This window comes from Schistocerca piceifrons, chromosome X (genome assembly GCF_021461385.2).
Source record: "Schistocerca piceifrons isolate TAMUIC-IGC-003096 chromosome X, iqSchPice1.1, whole genome shotgun sequence".
NCBI lineage: Eukaryota > Metazoa > Arthropoda > Insecta > Orthoptera > Acrididae > Schistocerca > Schistocerca piceifrons.
In genome coordinates this window covers 191435698-191456184 of record NC_060149.1, presented here as the reverse complement: position 1 = coordinate 191456184, position 20487 = coordinate 191435698, and the positions used below count along the sequence as shown (strand labels likewise).

Below are 20487 nucleotides of genomic sequence, written 5' to 3'. Positions count from 1 at the left end.
GAGCAGTATTTCGAAACACGCTCCATGGACTTTAGACTGTACGAAACCACTCACTAAAACGCTGCGACGCACCGGTTGGGAAAGCCTAATCTACGTTGTGCTTAGCGCTGGAAGTTGAACACACAACTCGTGAGTTTGAGCGGCAAATGTTCAAATGTGTGTGAAATGTTATGGGACTTAACTGCTAAGGGCATCAGTACCTAAGCTCACACACTACTTAACCTAAATTATCCTAAGGACAAACACACACACACACACACACACACACACACACGTGACCGAGAGGGAGGACTCGAACCTCCGCCGGGACCAGCCGCACAGTCCATGACTGCAGCGCCTTTGAGCGGCAGAGAATGATCAGACAGCAGCATCCGAGTCAGTTAAAAATTTAAGGATACTTGAAAAATGTACAAACATGCGGTGAAACAGTGTAGACAAATGTGCTCTGAAGGCGCACCAAGGCTGAAATAATTATCACATACACTAGGTACATTTGCGATGCGTTATGTCATTATACCTCACTGACAAAGATATTGAAGTCTACTTATGCAATGGCCCGTGTAGCCACGGTTGATTTCGCTGTAGTCGACGGCGACCAGTTCTCAACACGCTATACCCTTTGCACAGTGGTAAGTGAAAATCCCAGTGCCTACATCTACATTTATACTCCGCAAGCCACCCAACGGTGTGTGGCGGAGGGCACTTAAACGTGCCACTGTCATTACCTCCCTTTCGTGTTCCAGTCGCGTATGTTTCGCAGGAAGAACGACTGCCGGAAAGCCTCCGTGCGCGCTCGAATCTCTCTAATTTTACGTTCGTGATCTCCTCGGGAGGTATAAGTAAGGGGAAGCAATATATTCGATACCTCATCCAGAAACGCACCCTCTCGAAACCTGGACAGCAAGCTACACCGCGATTCAGAGCGCCTCTCTTGCAGAGTCTGCCACTTGAGTTTGCTAAACATCTTCGTAACGCAATCACGCTTACGAATAACCCTATGACGAAATGCGCCGCGTGGACCGTGGCAAGGCGAAGACGCCTCAGACCGCGCGGCGGGGATGTACAATTGTTGCATAAAGTGCCCCCCCCCCCCGGCTCTCACCGTAAGGTCGCTTGCTTAATTTACATGTAATCTTACGGTTACTGATAAATGAGGATTCAATTCCCGTTATTTCATTTACAATAGTATTTTCATTTACTGTTTATTGATAAATATTTCCATTCTCTCCATCGTATCTGTTGCAAATTTTCATTGAGTGGCCTGTGTCTTTAATGTGTTGCTAATGCTAATGCTGATGTTGAACTATTCTACGTGGATTAAATGAAATAACGCAAGTTGAAAGCTCAAAATTTCTCTGTAGCGTAAAGCTTACTTTAACGCAGTAGTTATGAGTCACACCAGTGGAAAACAATTGACTGCAGAGCTATTTTTAAAGCAAAGATCGATGTATAGGGAACTGATAATCGATCTTGTAGCGACAATTGGATGTCTGTCATACGAAAGTAATATCGTAAATGTTTATCTGCAGTTATAAACCATGTCCTACAGTCAGTTTCAGAAAATATTGCAACAAGATAGTTGGTACTGGGTGCTTATAATATCGTGGTGAAATTCTGTGACATAATATGGCGGTTCCACCAGGAAATGCGTGACAAATAACGGTTAGAATGTAGACACTGTAAGCAAAATCTGTGATATGGGGAAGACATGTTATATTATTAGTGCAACATACTAAATGAAGCCCAAATATAGACATGCGTCCGACGCAGGCAGTAACAGAATGAAAAAGATGCAGCGCATCAATAGCAGCAGCAGCAGCAGCAGCAGCAACAACAACATCAACAACAGGGGATGTCTTTTTCTCGCCTCCCCTCCCCTCGTTCCCCCCCCCCCCCCCCCCATTTTTCACGAGAAGTGATTCCGTCAAGCCGGCGAGAGAGGCCGAGCGGTTTTAGACGCTACAGTCTGGAACCGCGCGACCGCTATGGTCGCAGGTTCGAATCCTGCCTCGGGCATGGATGTGAATGATGTCCGTACGTTAGTTAGGTTTAAATAATTCTAAGTTCTAGGGGACTGATGACCTCAGATGTTAAGTCCCATAGTGCTCAGAGCCATTTGAAGCATTTTTTTTGATCCCGTCAAGATTACTTTAGGCATAGTTTGTAAATTACCAAATATTTAATTATAGATGAATTCATTAACTTTTGCAGTAAAAACGCATGATGGTAAGAAAAACACGCTCTGGACACATGACAATGAAGTAATTTAAAAATAATTTGATTGGTAGCAGTACAAAATAAATAATTTATGAATAACTGTCACGGTACCCGTATCCAGCCACCATGGCCACAGTCAATGTCGAATTCAGTTCCTCAGGGATGTGAAAGCAGAACATAGGTTTATCTGCCGTATGGACTCACATGATGGGGAAAGGTAGCAGAACAAAAACGAAAACATTTGGTTGAAATGGCTCTGAGCACTATGGGACTCAACATCTGAGGTCACCAGTCCCCTAGAACTTAGAACTATGTAAACCTAACTAACCTAAGGACATCACACACATCCATGCCCGAGGCAGGATTCGGACCTGCGACCGTAGCGACCGCGCGGTTCCAGACTGAAGCGCGTAGACCCGCTCGACCACATCGACCGGCGAAAACATCTGTCCCAGCATTCCGTGGATGACAGACGTCGAGTGAGTACAGTGATGAATCTGTTCAACTCAGAGCAGAAATTCACCGGCTGTCAGGGCCCGCATCAAACTTGATTTGAGAGAGAGACTTATTAAATAACTTGGAGGAAAAAGAATCCATGCAGCAGGGAGATACATACAGAAAAGAAAACCTCATGCGAGTAAGTTGAGCGACGAGCAAAGAGGCTTAAATTTGAACACAACTTCGGAGCAGAGCATTTGCTGTGGCCCCATTGGAGTTTCTCGTGCGGCCGGTAGCGTTACGTTAATTATGCGTCTGGCAACGTTCGCTCTCGTTACAGATGCTAACGAGCCTTTTTCAGTAAGGTTGAAAGGCCGGATGTTAAAACGAGACTCCACTGTAGAAGCTGTTCCATGTGACTTTAAACGATTTTTCCACTTAGGAGAATGCTGCTCTTCTACTATCGAGACGGAGTACTAGCCCACGTTTCACAAAAATTCATTGTGGAAGCTTCGATTCCGGTTTTCTCATTGAGTGAGAGGAAAACCGAATGGAGCAAGCGAAGTAGAATTTGACTCGTTTTCGCCAGAAGATTATTCCAGTGTCGTACTTTTTTTTTTAGGCACCGCCTTGCATTGTAGTATCTGTTGAGTGCAGCGAAAGTTCAAATCATACATGAACCGAACCACATACGAAATTTCGTCTGTATAGACCGTATGCACCGATGACCACCTGTTTAATAGCGTGTTGTTCCACTTTTCAAACACAATACAACAGAGATCGTGCTTGGCATGGATACTACAAGTGTTTCACAGGATTCCAGAAGTATGTGGGACTAGATATCAGCCGGCCGCGGTGGCCGTGCGGTTCTGGCGCTGCAGTCCGGAACCGCGAGGCTGCTACGGTCGCAGGTTCGAATCCTGCCTCGGGCATGGGTGTGTGTGATGTCCTTAGGTTAGTTAGGTTTAAGTAGTTCTAAGTTCTAGGGGGCTTATGACCTAAGATGTTGAGTCCCATAGTGCTCAGAGCCATTTGAACCACTAGATGTCAAGCATTTCCCGCAAATTACGGGATGGTGGTTTACGGGCACGCAGCTGGCGCCCGACGTGTGTTACAGGGGGTACAGACCAGACACATTTGCTGGCCAGGTCATCAATGTGGGTTCACTGTAATGCCCCTTAAACTACTGTAGCAATACTCTGACCTAGCAACGCGGACATTTGTCCTGCTGGAAGATGTCTTCGCCATAAGGGGAGACTTCAATCATGAAGGGATGCAGGTGGTCCTCAATAATGTTCACGTAGTTAACTGCTGTCGTCATGTCTTCAGTATCACCACAGACCCCACGGGAGCCCAACGAAATGTACCTCATAGCATAATTCTGCCCTTACTGGCATCTGTGGCGCAGAGTATGATGTCTTCAGGTTAGTTAGGTTTAATTAGTTCTAAGTTCTAGGGGACTGATGACGGTAGATGTTAAGTCCCATAGTGCTCAGAGCCATTTGAAACATTTTGTGGCGCAGTGCATGTTTCGTGCAGTCATTCGCCTGGTTGACGGCACGGAAGGACCCAACCATCGACCTGGTGTAACAAGAAATGCCATTTATTGGACAGGCGACACGTTTGTATAGAAGATCCGCGGTGAAAACAGTAATGCTGTGTCCACTGAAATCGTAAATAACGATGTCGCTGGGTCAACACATGAACATGTAGGGGTCTTTTGATGTGGAGATATGTGTTCAACAAGGGCCTTCAACGGTGTGCCCCGAAGCACTTGTCTGCACCAGCGTTGTACTCTGTCGTCAGACCTACCACGGATTGCTGCCTATCCTGAACTACACAGTGGGGGATCCAACGACCTCTACGTTTTGTGATGAGATACGGTCGTCCAATATCATACGGCATACTCGTTATTTCACCATCTTTCAACCACTTTACATAGGTGCCCACGACAGTAGTGCGCTAACAGGCGACCAGCTTCTCCATTTCAGAGATTCTCGTTTCCAGGCTCAGCGCCACAACAATGTGCCCTTTGTCAAAACCACTTACACAGGGTGGTCCATTGATAGTGACCGGGCCAAATATCTCACGAAATAAGCATCAAACGAAAAAACTAAAAAAGAACGAAACTCGTCTAGCTTGAAGGGGGAAGCCAGATGGAGCTATGGTTTGCCCGCTAGATGGCGCTGTCATAGGTCAAACGGATGTCAACTGCGTTTTTTAAAAATAGGAACCCCATTTTTATTACATATTCGTCTAGTACGTAAAGAAATATGAATGTTTTAGTTGGACCACTTTTTTCGCTTTGTGATAGACGGCGCTGTAATAGTCACAAACGTGTAAGTACGTGCTATCACGTAACATTCCGCCAGTGCCAACGGTATTTGCTTCGTGATGCGTTACCCGTGTTAAAATGGGCCGTTTACCAATTGCGGAAAAGATCGATATCGTGTTGATGTATGGCTATTGTGATCAAAATGCCCAACGGGCGTGTGCTATGTATGCTGCTCGGTATCCTGGACGACATCATCCAAGTGTCCGGACCGTTCGCCGGATAGTTAGGTTATTTAAGGAAACAGGAAGTGTTCAGCCACATGTGGAACGTCAACCACGACCTGCAACAAATGATAATGCCCAAGTAGGTGTTTTAGCTGCTGTCGCGGCTAATCCGCACATCAGTAGCAGACAAATTGCGCGAGAATCTGGAATCTCAAAAACGTAGGCGTTGAGAATGGTACATCAACATCGATTGCACCCGTACTATATTTCTATGCACCAGGAATTGCATGGCGACGAACGTCGTGTACAGTTCTGCCACTGGGCACAAGAGAAATTACGGGACGACGACAGATATTTTGCACGCGTTCTATTTAGCGACAAAGCGTCATTCACCAGCAGCGGTAACGTAAACCTGCATAATATGTACTATGAGGCAACGGAAAATCTACGATGGCTGCGACAAGTGGAACATCAGCGACCTTGGCGGGTTAATGTGTGGTGCGGCATTATGGGAGGAAGGATAATTGGCCCACATTTTATCGATGGCAATCTAAATGGTCCAATGTATGCTGATTTCCTACGTAATGTTCTACCGATGTTACTACAAGATGTTTCGATGCATGACAGAATGGCGATGTACTTCCAACATGATGGATGTCCGGCACATAGCTTGCGTGCGGCTGAAGCGGCATTGAATAGCATATTTCATGACAGGTGGATTGGTCGTCAATGCACCATACCATGGCCCGCACGTTCACCGGATTTCTTGGATATTTGCTATCGTGATCCACCGACAACGTCTGACAACATTCGTCAGCGCATTGTCAATGCATGTGCGAACATTACGGAAGGCGAACTACTCGCTGTTGTAGACACACATCAGGTTGCACGAGTGCTAGCAAGAGCTACGGATCTCTCCCCTCAGGATCTCAGAATGTACGAACAAATGGTTTATGGAAAGAAATGAAATCTCTCAGATCTATTTTCTCCATTGATCAGTGTCGGCTTAGTTCAGTTTTAAGAATAAAATGGATAGGGTCCACGGCACGTAACAGAATCTTCGCAGCTCGACACCATTTCGAAACGCGCGCCTTATCTAAATTCGAGAAACAGAAAAAATGGTTCAAATGGCTCTGAGCACTATGGGACTTAACATCTGTGGTCATCAGTCCCCTAGAACTTAGAACTACTTAAACCTAACTAACCTAAGGACATCACACACATCCATGCCCGAGGCAGGATTCGAACCTGCGACCGTAGCAGTCCCACGGTTCCGGACTGAGCGCCTGAACCGCTAGACCACCGCGGCCGGCCCCGAGAAAGAGAGAGGAAGAAAACGTTTCTCACGCCTTCCTTACCAGTAAGGAAAGGAAGCCGGCCTTCGGTAAGCAAAACCTCTCCTAGAAGGCCTGAAGTCTACATTTTAATCCTTACATTTTCTTAGAATGTATTATTGCGTCGAAAAACAATCGAGTATTCGACGTGGTTGAGGGGAAGAAACCAGAACATAGGAAAGGCGTAACAGGCTGCGAACGTGGCGCCTCGTAAATTTGGGAATGTTTTGTTTCTGTTTAGTGTTATTGACACTGTGTCAACACATACGCAGGAGGTACTGAAAGTAAACAAAACAAGGAAATGTGGGATTCCAGAATGACGATTATTACCACTGCAGTAACAACACTTACGTGTCGTGTAAGAATTAACTTCATTTTACAAATCTTAGTAGTGGGTAAGGTGAGGGAAAGGCTTCAGTCATGAACTATTAATATGCAACATCCCGTTATTTAACTGAGACGATTTTAAAAACAAAACAAAAAAAATAAATCCTGAGGTGAGATGACTGGCTCAACAAACAAGACGGTGGAACTTTCTAGCAGTTTGAAGCTGTATGTCCGACCGAGATTCCAAATCGGAACTTTGCACACTCCGATTTTTATTCGTATGACAGTTCATTTTGTATTATCAAGTTTTATTATTGGTTTTTGTTTTCTTATTATGTTTAGTTAATCTGAAATCTAATAATGCTTTTTCTTTCTTTCGAGTAGTTTCAGCAGCAAATGAGTTTAAAAAATGAAGCAACTTATGTAATTAAAATTATCGATGACATTGTGTACACTGAAACTCATTTTAGACAAGACAACAGGTATAATAAATACAGCAATAAATAATAGAAATAATAACACCATCACAGAGTAACAGATTCATTCTCACAACTTTGTATCCTCTCTACACCAAAAGCTATCGTACTTCCCAATGCTTTTTACATCTGCATCTGTAATATACTGGTCGCTAAAGTGATCGCCAGAGGCTACTTTTTATGCCACTGTGTCAACTTGTCTTCCTGTTTAGTTCACGAGTGGATTATGTAACGAATGACTGACTGTATCCCTTTGTGCGGCCTTTTATTCGTGTCATTTTGCCTGTACGTCTGTACGCGGTACAAAAGTAAGGGGGCAGACTTCGTTTTGTTAGTAGGCTACCGGGAAATTGCAGTTTGTATAGAAAAGTGATTGCTCGCAAAAATTTTGTCCAACCAATACTGGAATACTATTAAATCGTGTGGGTTGCATGTAAGGTCGATCTAACAGGGGACATGCAGCGTATACGAAGAAAGCGGAACGAATGGTTCAAAATGGTTCAATTGGCTCCGAGCACTATGGGACTTAACATCTGTGGTCATCAGTCCCCTAGAACTTAGAACTACTTAAACCTAACTAACCTAAGGACATCACACACATCCATGCCCGTGGCAGGATTCGAACCTGCGACCGTAGCAGTCGCGCGGTTCCAGACTGAGCGCCTAGAGCCGCTAGACCACCGCGGCCGGCGGAACGAATGGCCACAGGCGTAGAGTGAAACAGAATTTCTGAAAAATTGTAATTAGTAGACAGTCGAAGAGAGACGACGTGTGTATCTCGGGAAAATCCCGCTTAAAAATTTCCTATAACCAGTGTCTAGGGTGAAAACTGCGGATATACTTACGTACCGTATCGTTACTTAAATATCGTGAAGTAAAAAAAAAAAAAAAAAAAAAAAAAAATGGTTCAAATGGCTCTGAGCACTATGGGACTTAACATCTATGGTCATCAGTCCCCTAGAACTTAGAACTACTTAAACCTAACTAACCTAAGGACAGCACGCAACACCCAGCCATCACGAGGCAGAGAAAATCCCTGACCCCGCCGGGAATCGAACCCGGGAACCCGGGCGTGGGAAGCGAGAACGCTACCGCACGACCACGAGATGCGGGCTCGTGAAGTAAAAATCTGAGTAATAACAGTTCGCTCAAAGGCATAAAAGCTATTGCTGTTTTAGCGCTCCATCCGTGAGTGGAAAGGTAGAAGATATTAATGTATGGTAGAGTAATAACTACTCTCTGCCATGCGCTTTATAAGGATAGGCAGTGTGTAGGCGCAGTCAACGCACGTATAGAGGCATCTGGGAATGCGCTAGCGTGCGCCACCCACTGTAGAATCGGCCTTCTCTGTGTCTGCAGCTGATACATCTCATGTTGACACACGCGTGTTAACCTTCATTACTTCAATTCAGCTCCCAGTTCTTCTTCGCCATCGCAGACTTTGCTTATGCTACACGAACTAGTCTTGGATTTTCCCTCTGTGAACACGTCTCGGCGCAAACAACACACGTGCCTCAAAACGAAATTGTGGAACCCATGAGAGTGAAAGGAAGTAATTTGGCAGCCAAAGCGCTGGCAGACGAGTGACAGCAGTCGAAGTAACGCATTAACCTGGTGTCATCTTAAGCCTGCGGAAAACGCGTACGTAATGCCTAAGCGGTGATGTTGGCATGCACCGCTGCTGTGTGAATTTCGGTGTTTCTTTCTGTATTTGTAATTCGAGTGGTTATCAGTTTCCTGTGGTTATGATTCCCATAATTAGCTAGTGGAATTATCATGCTTCGAATATACAAGCTGCGGTGAGTTTCAGAGAAAATAAACACCAAAAGCAACGGTAGTGACATTTTTACGGAGGTTATCATTACATAATTCTTTTTAATACACAAATATTATCGCTTGTGAGTGTTATGTCGTATGTACCTGTGTAATGCCTACAGATGATGAGTTCATGGTAAATATGTTACATTTTTATTGCTGAATATGACAAGAGCACATGAAAGATGAACGTAGCCCTTTCGTTCCGAAAGCACCAAATAAGCCGCCACTTGAACTGCATACTACAGGTGAATTGCTGTCCACAATGTATATTTCCACAGATATAAGACCTCACATCTGGTGGTATACAAAATTGCGCCCTTCGACAGGGATATGGGTACTCAATTACATATTGATCCTTACACATTGCTCTGGGAATGGCGACATGTTGACAAATGGAAGGATATAACATAATTTGATTGTGATATTGCTTGATAATGCTCAGGGGCCAAAATTAGCTAAACGCTAATGAAGTGACGTGTTTATTTGAAATAAAACGCAGCCTCAGGCCGGAAAAAAGGCTTCTTTCAAAAAATTTGTTGCAGTTGCGGATCAAAGCAGAAAGGAAAAGTACTGCGAAGAGACATTGTCTGTTAATCAGGTGCAAGAATTGTACGCTCCCACTTGTCCTGTTGTCGCTCAAACACAGTTGATGGAAATATTGTGCTCTGTCCGTTGTTCATCTCTGATCATTAACGATCATTCTTCAGCGGAAACCACTACTCATGTCGTGAACCTGGTCTTGAATATTACATTGGCAGTTAAATCACAACTAACGCGCAAATACTTTTGGCAAGTTCCGTAGTGACTGGTGTGTGGAAAGAGGGGAAACGGAGATCTTAATCTTCATATACACATACATACATGCATACATACATACATACATTCATTCCCCGCAATCCACCGCACGGTGAATGACGGAGGTTATCACGTACCATTGCTGTTCATTTACTTTCCTGTTCCACTCGCAGATACAGCTAGGGAAAAACGACTGTTTATATACCTCCTTACGAGCCCTAATCTTCGTGCTCCTTACGCGAAGTTTATGTTGGCGGCAGTTGAATCAATCTGTATTCGGCCTCAAACGCCGGTTCTCTAAATTTCCACAATAGTGTTCCCAAAAAGAGCATCTTCCCCCCCAGGAATCCCCATTTGAGTTCACGAAGCATTTCCGTAATATTTGCGTGCTGATCGAACCTACTTATAACCAGGAAGACAACTGCTCATTTTATGTTGTCTTCACTTTACCATCTCGCCGAAGTTACCCGTCTGCCTGTAAAACTGTCTCTGTTGGAGGAAGGGGTTTCCATAGTCCAGGTTACTAACACACACACGCATGTGCAGTGGTGCCCGAGTCGGAGGGAGCTGGTTTGAAGCCTGGTGGCTGCAGAAATTTTCACCGCCAGGATATAGCCGGCAATGGGAGAAATTGTGAAGGCGTCAAGTTCCAGATCATCAGATTTTGTGCCAGTGTCGTGGATAAAATTTCAAACCTCACTGCAGAGTTTCGTGAAGTAACAGAAAGAGAGAATTCTGTGGCATTGTCGACTGGGGAACCCGAGGGGGAGTTTCAGTCGCTTAATCAAAACGGGCTTTCTTCCTCGGCGCACAATGGCACATTTCCAGGCTGTACCAAGGTTGTATGTTTAGTGTATCCTTTGACATTGGGTGACGGTTGGTAGCTAGATAGATAGATAGATAGATAGATAGATAGATAGATAGATAGATAGATAGATAGATAGATAGATAGATAGATAGATAGATAGGTTGATTTGGGGGGGGGGGGGGGGTGGGACCAAACAGCGAGGTCATCGATCCCATCAGATTAGGGAAGGAAGTCGGCCGTGCCCTTTCAAAGGAACCATCCCGTCATTTTTCTGAAACGATTTAGGGAAACCACAGAAAACCTAAATCAGGATGGCCGGACGCAGTTTTGAACCGTCGCCCTCCCGAATGCGAGTCCAGTGTGATCGCCACTACGCCACCTTGCTCGGTAGGCGATTGTAATGTGCGCGGGTCTGTATAGTTTGTTGTTATGTTTGTGTTGTATGATATTAGGAGAGAGTGGGTGTACCTCGGTGCCACTATGTATGTAGCCTACTCGTCCTGAATACCACTACGCGCTTAATGTCCCCATCCGACGGACTGGCCATCAGGATGGGGCATGTTAAGCTGCGTGGCCCTAAGGTGCTCGTTTGAGTAGCGTATCTTAAGTACCGGCACCTTCTCGCTCGCTTTCACCTTTTTTTTTTTTTAAAAAAAAAAGAGAAAGCGCTTGCGTTACTCTGTATGAGCACTCATCTGTTACCCATACGACACAGATGAACCTTGTCACTTGAAATGGTATTCCATTTCCAGTAGGCGCTTGCCCAACGCTCCGTGGGGTCAACTTTGAAATGTTTGGGAGGAGGGGATTAAGAGGGTGGGTGCGTATACCTCGAATAGAGGAGCACCATTCTACGCCAATCGGAGATTCCTTCAAGACGCGTTTCCATGGGTAAGGTGCTGGAGCGGCCATTGTATTGTCAAGCAACACTGTTGTCGAGTGAATGAACACAGTGAGATAATAGGACGTGAGGTAGAAGAAGCGTGTTACCGTGCTGCCATTTCTCAGCAGCTGTAAATTGCATATGATACCGGCTACAATATAACAAATAATGCAAAAAATATTTTTCCTGAACGATATAAGAAACTGCGGACTAGTAGACAGGTGTCGAGTAGGAAGTTGGTCTTATCGCAAGTACCTCTATATGTACATTCGTCAACTAGCCGCAATATATTTATTTAAGAAGCGTAAATTAATGAACCGGGAGAGACATTTAGCAGGAGGAAAGAGGAAGAGAGTTCGGAAAAGGAAATCTTAAGATAGACTAGGAGAAAATCAGCAGTGAATCTGGCTGGAGTACTTAGAATTGTCGACGTAATGTATCTTGTCGACGTAATGTATCATTCAATATTTGCGATACTTCGTGATAAATAGCTCACTGTAGCTGAAGTTTTGAAATGGAGTGGGAAGTCACGCACGGCCGGACGTGCTTCGCCTATATCTCTTCATGTTGAGTGTTCCGTCCTCTATAAGCATTTATGTGAATCTTTTCGGTTTAAATTGGTTCAAATGACTCTAAGCACTATGGGACTTAACGTATGAGGTCATCAGTCCCCTAGACTTAAAACTACTTAAACCTAACTAATCTAAGGACAACACACACATCCGTGCCCGAGGCAGGAACCTGCGACCGTAGCAGCAGCGCGGTTCCGGACTGAAGCGCCTAGAACCGCTCGGCCACAGCGGCCGGCTTTTCGTTTTAATGTTTGATCCAATACATAATTTTCAAAACGAAGCTTCCTACCCCCCATGTCTGCCCATCTGAGCAACTCCTCCGTTTGAATTGTCGTCGATGTCGACGAGACGTTATCACTTGTTTTACTTCCGCATTTCCTTCTCTAACAAACTGTAAACTTAGCCCATCAAAATCCGTGATAGTTAACTGGGAAATAAACCCGGGCGCCGCGCGGGATTAGCCGAGCGGTCTTAGGCGCTGCAGCCGGCTTGCTGGCCGAGCGGTTCTAGGCGCTACAGTCTGGTACCACGCGACCGCTACGGCGCAGGTTCGAATCCTGCCTCGGGCATGGATGTTTGTGATGTCCTTAGGTTAGTTAGGTTTAAGTAGTTCTAAGTTCTAGGGGACTGATGACCTCAGAAGTTAAGTCCCATAGTGCTCAGAGCCATTTGAACCATTTAAGGCACTGCAGTCATGGACTGTGCGGCTGGTCCCGGCGGAGGTTCGAGTCCTCCCTCGGGCATGGGTGTGTGTGTTTGTCCTTAGGATAATTTAGGTTAAGTAGTGTGTAAGCTTAGGGACTGATGACCTTAGCAGTTAAGTCCCATAAGCTTTCACCCACATTTGAACATTTGAAACCCAGGCACGCACCAAACGAGTTACCGCAGAGGTACGACACCGTAGTTCAAGCACTTTGGGACAGACCAGGCTGATCTGAAAACCTTAGGCGGCTGTATACCGTGGCCAAGGTGGTCTAGCGTTTAGAGCACTGCATTCCGATCCTTGAGGTTCCGGTTTCAATCCTGGACAGAAGCAGAGATTTTTCTCGTCCCAGCCCCTCCAAGACGGACCCAATCCACTCAGTCTGCTGTCAAAATGAGATGAGTAGCGAGGATCTTCTCCAGGGGTAAACGGCCAGGGCGAACTGCCGCAGTGAGTAAAACCTGCCATCAGACGGGTAACAGGCTTGCGCCACAGAATTTGCCTTGGCTTTACCTGGCCGAGCGTAAAGCAGAGCAGAGCCGAGCCGAGCCGAGCCGAGCCTGGTGGGGGCAGTGGAGAGATGTCGTCACAGCCGCGGAGCCAATAGGGTGAGCCGCTCGCCCGACAGCCGGCGCTCAAGCCAGCCGACACCCTACATCCTCTCTCGCCTTTTCCTACCAGCACTCTCATCAAATCGGTCGTCTGCTGTTGTGTTGACCTCTGCAGGAAGCCACATCGACAAAATTCCACTTCACCTCGATAGTCATAGGGAGTGGAAACAACCTTTTGTCAAGGTAAACGTAAGTTATTTAACTGTTCTAATCATTATTTCTTTGAAATCTGTTGATCGTAGCGGTACGGAAATACGGTCGAATCTTTCTTCGGCTGAATTCGTGCCTATATGACGGGAAGGGAAACCTCCAGTCAATAACCTTCTGTTTCCCAATCCAGTAGCGTCTTACTCTCATCGTTCGTCGCGCTAACAACCGCGTCAGCTGTCGGATGGAGCATTGCTTATAACTTCTCTATGACAACATGTATTGAGGTTTTACGTCCCAAAAGTTTCTACTGTAGGATGAAGTTTTGTACAGCTTTGTTTCGACGAGTTTCACTCTAGAGACAGCTTTGATCAGCTGCCACATATACTGGGTTTGCGGGGACGGTCTTGAGAATTTCGATGTTTTTATTTGTACGTAATGTGCACGTCGACCATTTTGTTGCCTATATATGTAACCCTTCTTACGTCGGAAGTAAATAAAGCGTTCCGCATTTTCTGTGAGTGTTTGTAAAGTATTTATATACCAAAATCCACTGTAGAGTCTCTTCTGACATTTACTATGAGTTTCCAAACACTGTAACAGTTGAGTGTTATGTAAATAGTTGCAACAAGAGCCTCGCAATGAAGTCTCTTAATCATCTTTTTTTCCATTTTCTGTTACCGTTGATACTCCCACAACACCAAACTCGTTGTAGATGCAACACTTCTTTCTCATTTGATGGTGATAGGAATTTGAACAGTCCGTTTGGCTTTAGAGGACAGTTCTAGGATGGCCAGAGTGGCCGAGCGGTTCTAGGCTCTACAGTCTGGAACCGCGCGACCGCTACGGTCGCAGGTTCGAATCCTGCCTCGGGCATGGATGTGTGTAATGTCCTTAGGTTAGTTAGGTTTAAGTAGTTCTAAGTTCTAGGGGACTGATGACCTCAGAAGCTAAGTCCCATAGTGCTCAGAGCCATTTGAACCATTTTTGACAGTTCTAGTATTATCACGTATTGATTATTGGAAATTATGTCAAACGTTAATTCCGATGGTCCGTCTGAGAGTTTGTTTGAAACAATGCTGATCCTAGGAATGAATCCTGCTTTTTAGTCCTGTGCCAGCTACCTGTGTGGCTGACTGCTCTTCCGTGCCCAATTTGGTTCAAATGGCTCTGAACACCATGGAACTTAACATCTGAGGTCATCAGTCCCCTAGAACTTAGAACTACTTAAACCTAACTAACCTAAGGACATCACACACACCCATGCCGAGGCAGGATTCGAACCTGCGACCGTAGCAGTCGCACGGTTCCAGACTGAAGCGCATAGAACCGCTCGGCTACAGCGGCCGGCCGTGCCCAATTTCTTCGATGCGTACATGCATGGGAAATTTTCGGGTACAATCACTGCAGCTGTCCCATGCCGACTACAAAAAGTACGTTACTCGTGTTGTCCCCATGCTAAGACCATTGCGAAGCTGGAGTACCGCAATGACAGAAGGAAATACAGCTTAGGGACTTCCTACCGGCACACTTCTGCTGTGGTCCGGATGGCAGCTGCAGCACAGTGTGGGAATGAAATAGCGCGCCAACTGGAAACGTACTCGAAAGTTAATTTACGCGGAAGAGTACGATTCTTGTGGGCAAAACATATAAATTGTACACAGATACACCCTGGGATTCTGGCGGTATATGGTCCAAAGGCACTGCCGCGTCAGGACGTAGTGGAATGGTGCCAGCAATTTGACCCTAGCCGCACAGACGTGGGCGCTGCTGATTAGGAAGGAAGGCCACAGGCAACAATGTCCACTGAGTCGAGGAACTGATTCGCAGCAAATCGTAGATTTTCCGATGGTCACACAGTGTTTCTCGATTAGCTCCGTGACCAAGCAGCGGATTTCTATCGTCAAGGAATTGAACGATGGGTAGAACGTTCCGACCGTTGTATATGGATACTTGGTGGCCGTGTTGAAAAATAGTGTAACGTGTCTGTGCCACTATGGAATGCAGTCTTCAATAAAAGTTAATTGGCCTGCCACAATAAGATGTAACTTACTTTTTGATGTTCCCTTGTAAAAACTGTCATTAGCATGCAGCATTTCGCCGACATTGCTGTCATTAGAGATTGAGAATATCGCAGTTTTAGTAGGACGTGGAAGGAAATCGACCTTGAGATTTTTGAAGAAACCATCCCTGTTTTTCATCCTCATCTTTTTCAATGCAAACTTGTGATCGATGTCTAGCGATCTCATCCTCAAAAGGGCGTCAAATCCCAATCCGCCTTCCTTCGGGAAATCTAAATTCGAGTACCCAGAGCGAAATACGAATGCCACTCGCTCAAAATTCGTGTCTGCAGTTAACTAGTGTGCCATTGCTGATAAGTGATAAGTGAATGAAAATATTCATCTTTGATCTTCCTGCGATTTCAAGTAGTTCAAATGGCTCTAACAAGGGAACCTCCCCATCGCACCCCCCGTCAGATTTAGTTATAAGTTGGCACAGTGGATAGGCGGTGAAAAACTGAACACAGATCAATCGAGAAAACAGGAAGAAGTTGTGTGAAACTATGAAAAAAATAAGCAAAATATACAAACTGAGTAGTACATGCGCAAGATAGGCAACATCAAGGATAATGTGAGCTCAGGAGCGCCGTGGTCCCGTGGTTAGCGTGAGCAGCTGCGGAACGAGAGGTCCTTGGTTCAAGTCTTCCCTCGAGTAAAAAGTTTACTTTCTTTAATTTCGCAAAGTTATGATCTGTCCGTTCGTTCACTGACTTCTCTGTTCACTGTAATAAGATTAGTGTCTGTGTTTTGCGACCGCACCGCAAAACCGTGTGATTAGTAGACGAAAGGACGTGCCTCTCCAATGGGAACCGAAAACATTTGATCGCAAGGTCATAGGTCAACCGATTCCTCCACAGGAAAACACGTCTGATATATTCTTTACGACACTGGTGACGGCATGTGCGTCACATGACAGGAATATGTTGTCTACCCACCTAACTTGTACACTTGGCGAATGGGTAAAAAGATTCTTCTACCTTTCGATGTTTATTTAGGTGTAGCGTCCCCATACTACGGCGCAGTTACCTCGCATCGGACGGACGGACGGACAGATAATAATTGTCTGAAAATAAAAAATTAAACATTTCACTCGAGGGAAGACTTTGAACCAAGGACCTCTCGTTCCGCAGCTGCTCACGCTAACCACGGGACCACGGCGCTCCTGTGCTCACACTATCCTTGATGTTACCTATCTTGCGCATGGACTACTGTTTGTATATTTTGCTTATTTTTTTCGTAGTTCCACACAACTTCTTCCTGTTTTCTCGATTGATCTGTGTTCAGTTTTTCAAGGCCTATCCACTGTGCCAACTTATAACTAAATCTGAGGGGGGTGTGACGGGAGGTTCCCTTGTAACCACTATGAGATATAACTTCTGAGGTCATCAGCTCCCTAGAACTTAGAACTACTTAAACCTAACTAACCTAAGGACATCACACACATCCATGCCCGAGGCAAGATTCGAACCTGCGACCGTAGCAGCAGCGCGGTTCCGGACTGAAGCGCCTACAACTGCTCGGCCACAGCGGCCGGGTCCTGCGATTTCCACCACCTAAATGTTAACAAAAGCATTACAGCTCTTAACACGTGTTCATTTCATCTAAATCTCCCAATGGGAAAAGCACAAAGACCCTCAACTAGAAACAGGCTGACGTGGGGATTAAGGCGCTGGACATATATTCCTGCTAAATGTCTCTCCTGCTTCTTCACTTTACGCTTCTTAAATCACTATACTGTTACCAGATTACACATTCACAACTACAGGTAGGTACAGTTAGGCAAACTCTCAACTGGATACTTCTCTACTAGCCCAGAGTTTCCTACGTAAAGTAAGGGAGGAGTGTTAGGATTTAACGTTCCATCGACGAGGAGATCATGAGAGACGGAGCTGTCAGGAACTGTCAAATGATGTCTAAGAAAACCGGCCGTGTTCTTTTCAAGGGAGCCATCCCAGCATTTGGTGCAAGTGATTTCGGGATACTACCGAAAACCTATATCTGCGAGTATCTAGTGGGGACGTGCATTGCCGCCACCTCGTACATTGTTATGTCGTGTAGTATTAGCCTCTTGCTACATTAATCGACGCCCTGCAACATTTAGTCTCCAGAAAACTAATCTTTGGGACCGACAGAGCCAACGAGGAGCGAGGACCTCATAATTAACACTGATCCATAATGAACTGTAAAATTTTGGAACTAACAGCGTGTCGGCGAAAGTCTGGTGAGGACACGGTCATTCGTAGCGCGTGGCATGTATCGCCATATGTAACGGTCACGGTGGGATCTCGATGTTCGGCCAAATTGGCGTGTCGATGTTGAACGCGAACGGACCCTTGTTCATTGGCAGAAGTAAATTGGTTGACGAGTTATCAGCAAGGCCGCGTCCTGGAGAAGGTAGGGGGGCTATCGCAAATTGGCCGCAGTGCAGACCTTGGCGTACACCTGAGCAGGCTAATAGTCGGGAGTTCTCTCTCATACTACGTAAGTCTACTGACACTCACAGCCTTCTGGGAATTCTCCTTGCTGTTTTACTTTGTTCGTTACTACCTTAGTTCTCTCGTTTGCGTGAATTGCTCACGAGTGGAAACAGAGTGCTTAGGCATCATCCGTCCCTGGAATATTATTTCTAGATAGCGAACATGGAGCTGCGTGCAACCAACCACTTTCAATTCTTCAAAATATTGTAACTACTTCGCTTGCTCGTAACTTTCACAATAGCTACTGAAGACGTGTTTAAGATGAGACGGACAGATAAATTAATTGATTCAGCTTTACATAACTTTTTAAGTAATTTCTTCCCATCCTAACCCTTTGTTAGCGACTCGGGAACCGTTACAGCGAAAAATTGCTACTTTTCATGACAGTCAAGAAGTGATTTCTACATGGTTACACTAAGTACTTCTGGAACTTTACAATCACAACATATTTGGCGGTCGAAACGTAGCGCCTTTGTAAACGGAGTTCAGTGTGTAAGGACTGTGCAAATGTTAAGTGTCAGTGGCACCCATCTAGCAGTGGTAAATAGTGCAGTGTTCCACATGGAAAACAGCGTGTAACCTCTGCGTGTTGAACCTATCGATAAAATAACAATTAACTGTAGAATCACTTGGGATTATGCTAGAAGCTAAGTACTAGTAAATAACTCGTTCATTATGCGTGTTCATGGTAGTGATACAGAAATCGAAAAAAAATTCGAATAAATTCCTACGAGCAACTGTACTTTCTTGTATTTAGTACACAGTCATCCTACCTACACAACATATCATTAAACAAAATCAATATACGATTTAAAAATAAAGCCGCGCGGGCTGGGGCACCTTGTAACGGTTCGCGCGGCTTTCCCCGCCGGAGGTTCGAGTCCTCCCTCGGGCATGGGTGTGTGTGTGTGTGTCGTCGCTAGCGTAAGTTAGTTAGATTTAGTAGCGTGTAAGCTTAGGGACCGATGACCTCAGCAGTTTGGTCCCACAAGACCTTACCACAAATTTGCAAAATTTAAAAGTAGAATATAGGCAGAAAATATACAACGCACATAGAAATACTAAAAAAACTATCTCCACAGCTCGCATTGTAACTGTAAACATTTGCAATTTCTGATTACGTTTTACTAAATTGAGTGGCGTATTGAGAGTACTAAAACAGCAACCGGCTACGTTCAGACACTATGGTCTGTTTGAATAATCTCATGTATGTGTGTACACAAGTGAAACTTAAAACTATTTTCATTTCGAAGTTTGATTTAAACACCACAGTGCTTTTCTGGCCACGAGCCAATTGGAGATGGGCAGTTCAATCCCGTCTGGCCATCCAGGTATAGGTTTTCCGTGATCTCCCTCTATCACCTAAAGCGAATGCGAGAACATTTCTTTTGAAAGGACATAGCGATTTCATTTCTTATCCTCCCCCCGATTCGAAGTCATTCTCCATCTCTAATGGCCTCGTCATCGACCCGACGTTAATTCCTGTTGCTCCATTTTCCTTCCTTTTGGGTGTGGTGTGCCTTGCATTGCGCCAGATTTTTAAATGACTTACCCAGATAGTCACAGGATGACACATGCTTAAATGCGGACTCCTTACCACTGTGGAACTTGCCATTTTTCACATTACTGAATTATAGCCAGGTGTTAAAAAGCGACAAGTGGCAGAAAATAGTCCTATTTCCGACCGAGGACTGAAGTCCGGATCCTGAGATGCGTAAATTGACACTTGGCCAGCTAAGTACATAGTTTTCGAATAAGGGTTCAGCACATCACCAAGAAATTATACTCCCGATTTCTTCAACTGTCGGATTATTTCTTTCCTACAATCTTCTCATATGAATGATTCATATCTCCAACATATACAGTCACTTGGAGGACTGTTCGCAACACACATTCTGTTCAGATGAGCTGGGAAAACTGCTGTGATTGAAGATAATTCGTGTGAGATTTGTTAAAAGACGTCAGTATGGTGTGTCTCTCATCTGACTACAATCTAACACAGTTTCACAGAACACAAGACATAATAATTCTGTTTTTACTGACATATTTCTAGTTGGAAATGTTTCCAAACTTTTTAGTTTACGTCCACAGGGCTGTACCGCCCACTTTCTGCAGACCGTGTGCACTCGACAAAACAAAGCGGTTCGCATGTGTTGATAAGCACGGGTACCTTTGCTTGTTTACAGCGGGCACCAGTGGGAAAGCAACTCACACTGGCAACGGCGGTAGCACCACGTGTAACACACTTTCACCAGTCTCTTCGTTCCCTTCTTATTGTAACGATTTTATTTATAAACCCTTAGATTTTCTTTGATTGCTTCT

At 45.1% G+C, this 20487-nt stretch overlaps 1 protein-coding gene across 2 annotated transcripts in view; it reads left to right on the top strand.

The window, feature by feature from the left end:
- LOC124721868 (sulfate transporter-like) overlaps positions 1-20487 on the top strand; it is a 478624-nt gene that overhangs the window by 132769 nt on the left and 325368 nt on the right. The window contains exon 1 of one of the 2 annotated variants that reach the window (XM_047247006.1): positions 8850-8932. The exons of the other annotated variant lie outside the window; for it this stretch is intronic. The gene's annotated coding sequence lies outside the window, so the exon portion shown is untranslated. Of the gene's footprint in view, positions 1-8849; positions 8933-20487 lie in introns of those variants that run through there. 2 annotated transcript variants of the gene reach the window in all.